A 6001-nucleotide genomic window follows, 5' to 3' on the forward strand; every position below is an offset into this window, starting at 1 on the left:
CACACCTGTTCACTCACTGCCTGCGAGAAGTGGATGTGATTGTTGGATTCGAAAAGTTGCAAAAATTGTCTGGCGCCCCCCCCCCAAATTCAGCTGTCAGAAAGGTGTAAGACACTTTGTTTGAAGCATACTGAAGCCTTTAAAGGACCTCTAACATGTGTGAACTTCCAGAGACATAGGATGGGGTTTAATGTGTGATTTGATTAGATTATATCTTTCTTTGTCCTCGAGGAGGAGGAGAAGCCAGTCAGATACACAAAGGTCTACATAAGATGGCCATAAGCCTATCACTGTAACACATGACAGGAAGACTATTCATCAGTCATGATATCAAACCTTAATAATTAGTTACACATTCATCATATTTGCTGTCTGTTTTCTAACACATGTGGGCTATATTTAGTTTTACAACAGTCACCAGTGGTTGAAGAAGAAGTCACATCGTTTATCTAAGTAAAAGTTGTAAAACCACTATGTAAAAATGCTGCATTAAAAGTAGAAGTCCTGAATTCAAAATCAAATCAAAAGTGTTTACAGCAACATACAGTATACTTTAAACATCAAAAGTACAAATTTAATCTACTAACAATGCATCATATCTATAGGCTGATCATGTTTTATTTGAAATATCTTAATCTGCAGGGTAACTCGTAACTAAAGCTGTCGAATAAATGTGTTTAAGTATAAAGTAGCGAAAAATGGAAATGCAAATACTTCGAGTAAAGTACAAGTAACCCTAAAATTACTTACGTACGGTAATGAGTAGATGTACTTGTTTCCCTTTTATCTGTCACACAGAAAATATGAAGTGTGCAACTTTTAATTTCATTTAGTCTTTCAAGCCAGAGCACAGCACTTTTTGGATTAATTTAATAAATGTTTATACCATTTATGTATTTGTGAGTGACAATGCATGTAATAGCCTATATTAAACCTAAATGTTGGAAGGAACTAAAACAGTGTCCACACTTTTGATGTAACCCCCACCCCCCAAAAACTAAAATAATAGTAAATAATATCACACAAGTAGTTTTGTTAATAGTTATTTTGTCGATTCACTGCATTTACTTACTTAGCATACTCACTCAGTCTACTTACTTGTAATGTTTTTCTACGTTAAATACATCTTTCCGATATACATGAACGCCCCTAGATGACGTTGGTCTCGCTTTCTGAATGCGTTCGCAAATCACCCTTACCTCATTACATATCTGTCCAAAACACAAGGTTTTCACCGTAACCACCAGTTTATGAAAGCTTGTGATGATGACATGACATTTGTTTGTCCCTCATTAGTGTATTTAATGTTACACTGTTTTCTAAAAGCTGCAAAAGAAGGTGGGAAAACGCAACTAAACCCCTCTTCACTGTTCCTACACGATACACACGTGTCCACACCGGAGGTGCACGTGTGCGCTCACGGTCCAGTTTTCCAGAGAGTTTGAGCTTTTTTTTCTGAAGCTTTATAATTATAATTTAACCATAACCGACTGGGCGTTTAACTTTATGTCTGTGTTGAGTCCATTTCTGTTGTGTTGGATTGTGTGAGTGTGACTTTGTGTTGTGTCTGTTGTGACATCCAACGTGTAGCTCAACATTAAAGGGCCTGTTTTAGTCTGTGTGGTTGATTATATATTAACCATAAGTCAGACTTAGCGTGTGCTGTTTGATACTCTGTGTGTGTGTGAGAAAGAGTGAAAGTGTATTTATGTTTGAGAGCGAAAGTTATGGTTTCTGTTGAATGAAAAAGAAACGAAGCTGCACATAAGCGTTCTGCCTCTACAGCCACTTTTGCTTTTTGTCAGTGGAGTACTCTTAAGTAAAAATAGAAATACCAAATGTACTTAAATACTTAAGTAAAAACACATAAGCATTGGCATCAAAATATACTTAAAGTACCAAAAGTAGAAGTACTTATAATGCAGAATGGCCCATTTCAGAGTAATGCATTAATGTGTAAGCATCACTAATGTTGCAGCTGGTAAAAGTGGAGCTAATTTATGACAGACTTATAAACTGCTGGGAAGCTTGATCTATAATAACACATCAAAATGTATTTGTTAAATTATATTTTGTATTAATAATCTGAATATGCAAAGTAACTTATTTTGTCAAATAAATGCAGTGGTGTAAAAAGTACAACAGTGACTTCCAAAATGTAAGCGTATAAAATGGAAATACTCAAGTAAAATACAAGTACCTCAAAATTGTAAGCACAGTAGGCTACTACCACTGCTTTTTGTTCAGATTAATATACTAACAGACTTAGTTTTCTTAACATAGACAGGTGACGACAAAAAAGGCTACAGTTCAACCTGATTTAGCAACATTCACCTGCAGAATTATTAGATTAGATCAGTGGTGGAAAAAGTATTCAGATCCTTTTCTTAAGTTAAAGTAGCAGTAACCACAGTGAAAAAATACTCAGATATCAGTTATTTTTTGCAAAATATACTTCAGATATTATCAAAAGTAAAAGTGCTAATACAGAAGTACAGAATGGATTATTATATTAGATTATTAGATGGTAAATAATGTTTAAGCAACATTTTAATGTTGTAGCTGGTTAAAATGGAGCTAATTTTAACAACTTTATTTACTGTATATATACTGTAATGCATCATATATTATTTGTTGATCATATCTTAATCTGCAAAGTCACTATTAACCACAGTTGTCAAATAAATGTAGTGAAAGTAATATTTCCTTCCGAAATGTAATGGAGTAGAGGTATAAAGTAGCATAAATTGTAAAAACTCAAGTGAAGTACAAATACCTCATACTTAGTACAGTACTTGTATTTGTTACTTTCCACTACTGGATTAGATTTAACTGTAATTTAAGTACCAGTACAACAAAACACAGTTTAGCTTCTAACCAGAAAGTGCCACCAAAGTGCAGATAGAGAAAGATGAATGAATGCACAAAATAAACAATAAAACCAATATAAGACGGTAGTGTAAATGTAACTATGATGATGTACTGTATAAACTATTTTTAACAGACCACAGAGAAAACAGGCCTGAAATAACAAGTTTTTAACCCTCCACAGTCAGTCATCATGTTTCCATGTCATTACAGTTGCAGGGATGGTGCTACAGGCTGCTGCTGTCAGATGAAACCAGCCTGCTTCTGGAGAAAAAAACATTTTTCATTTATTTATGTAACAGTTAGGCTTTTAAACTGGTTACTGTGTCGGTGTGTCATTTCAAAACCCTTTCAAGCCTCAAGTTTAATTGAGGCTTAATTCAAGTAAAAACATCGAAATCATGTTTGCACATGCAGAGTAAACTCTCACCCTCTTCTTACTTCAGCTTGTCAAGTGGTGATTGGGGCATTGGCTACCTGAAGAGCTGGTGTGCCCGCAGGGCTTCTGTTGAGGGTTCAGTATGCTCCAAACAAACTAGATCGTAAAAAGTGTCGTCCGACTACGTCTTAAGGCAAATTTGTTATTGCCTGTTCTGAATGGCCACAATTGATGGTGGTGTGAAGAGCCTGATAGAGAGGGGTGAGACATGACAAATCCTACAAATGGTCTCTCCTCAAAGTTATTCATGGTGTTGCACTTGGTTGAGCTCATATAGAGAGTGATGGAAGTAGTTGTAGGGGGTTGGATGGGGTTCATTTGTATACCCTAATAAAAAAAGATCCAGCACAACAAAACCCCATGTTCTCTGCATATTCAATTTACTCAGCTGTTTTAGAAATAAAGCCAAAGCACCATAATTTAGATGGTGAGTCTGTTAACCTTTTCACACTGACAGCTGCCCTGGAAAAACCTGTTTTCTGTTAATATGAATGGATCAACACGTGCTGGCTCTGTTCCAGTTCCAGGTTTATCTAGCACTGTTCAGCTAAGGTATGACAGGGTAACACTGGTTAATGTACATATTACTGTACAGGAAACCAAAACGAAAAGAAAAGAGAAGAAAATTACATTTTTATATTAAAATAGCTACAAAGTTTCCATATTCAGTGTATCACCAAACTTCAAGTCACAACATTGGAGTAACTTGAAATTCAATGCACAGCAAAGCGCTTTTCAGCTGAATAATACAACAAGCAATAGTGTAAACACACTCCAATGTAAGACTAACATTAATGACATTTAAAAACATGTAGCAACAACCTGTAATCAGTGTTCTGGTTTTAAAAGATTAAACCTGTCACTATCCTGTGTCAAATATAAGGTCTGACTTGTGAAAATGTGTGACTTTAAGTGTCCCATGTTAAAAAGTGCTGAAAAACAGCACAGGAGCTTCTCTGCAGCCAGAGTTTATAAGGACTTCAGCTGCTGCACACTGCCTGCAGGATTCCTCGAGTGTTTATGACTAAAGCCTGAAATATGCTGTCAACCATTACCCATCATGACATTTACTGTGTGTAGTTTCTCACTGCATACTAAATGGCTGCATTATTATGAAGGGTGCAGCATTGGTTGCTATTCCTCTGTGTTTGAAAGACGGGCGTGTCAAGAAAAAAAGAAAGAGTTTAACATTAAACCAACCATGAATTCACATACTCACACACACCTTTCACAACTCTTCCTCATACCTGTGCTACTCTGATGGGTGGTACTGACTCATGAGTACAATGAAGCCCTCATTAATACTGGCACTCTGCCTGTACAACTGATTTTAATGTATATGAATGTCAATAAATATGACATGTTATTATTAAAATGACCCAGTGGCAGGGTGGCCTCATCATCAGAGAAACTTGTGATTAAATCTTCATTCCTTGTTGTCGCAATAAACACAAGAACTTTAAAACCTGAAAAAGAGAATTTGTTAAATGTAGACGAGAGGACAGACCTTTGGTTTTCCTTTTAGCTAAATTTTTAACCTGACATCTTGACGTTTTCTTCACCTGCAAATCACCAAAATGTGTCAAATAAATGCTTAATTAAAATTCAAGGCAGTACAATATAAAACTTCTTTGAAAATGAGATTCTGCAACCTGCAGCAGCACCGAATCCCCATTTATAAGGGGTGTGGTGGACAAGACTGGTGTAAAACCTCTTTCTGTTGCTCACATTTCAGTCACATGACCATCAGATATTGAACCCTTGAGGTGAGAAAAGCAAACGTCAAATGTCAGATTCCTGCCTGAACACAATGTAACAAAAAAGTATGTTCGGGTGTGGAAATCAGTGCCAGATAAAAGCTGTGAGATTTCAGTCTTCACCTTTAAAATGGTCATTGAGTTTTGTAATTCTTCATTTACTTGAAAAGAAAAAAACTAATGTTAACAACAATATATTCAGATTAAAATCATATATGTGATTAAAAGAACAAATGTTAACAGTCACTTCAAACAGAGGCTCTGGACCTTGGGCCCCCTGACTCCTTGGGCCCCTGAACCTGTGCCCAGTAGGCTCGTTCAGTAATCCATCCATGGATAGAGCTGTGTTTCATCAGCAGTGGAATGAGAAAAGATTGTGAGCGTATAATTGTACCAAGGTGTTTACTGAGATGAGGAGAGGACCAAGCACAGATCCCTGAGGTACCCCAGTGGAAAGGAAGTAACGCTTGGACACCTCTCCTTGCTATGTCACTTTGAACAATCGCCCTATGAAGTAGGACTCAAACCAAAGCAGCACTGTATCCAAGGTGTCCAGCTCAGAAAGGGTGGATAGGAGGATTTGGGGAAGTCACTTCCAGATGTTTTTCACACTAGGCATGTCTCCAATATTTTGGTCATTTAGGACGAGACCAGAAACAAAGACCACTAATATTTTGCACAATGAAGAGGTGATGTCTTAAATTTTGAAAGACTAAAGTCCTAATGCTGTTGTCCAATGAAAGATTGTTACCTTCTTTGCAGTCATTTTATTATTATTCTATTATTTTGACAGTGAAATGCTGAAAATGTGTTTTGTCATAGAGTGGTGTTTGTGTGTATTTTGTCACATATGAAAAACAAGCCATGACACATCAGTGTCAGACCAGTGATGACAATACCTTCTAATCCCTCTGTTCTGCATCCCTCTCTCTGTCTT

Source organism: Siniperca chuatsi, linkage group LG14, assembly GCF_020085105.1.
Source record: "Siniperca chuatsi isolate FFG_IHB_CAS linkage group LG14, ASM2008510v1, whole genome shotgun sequence".
Taxonomy (NCBI): domain Eukaryota; kingdom Metazoa; phylum Chordata; class Actinopteri; order Centrarchiformes; family Sinipercidae; genus Siniperca; species Siniperca chuatsi.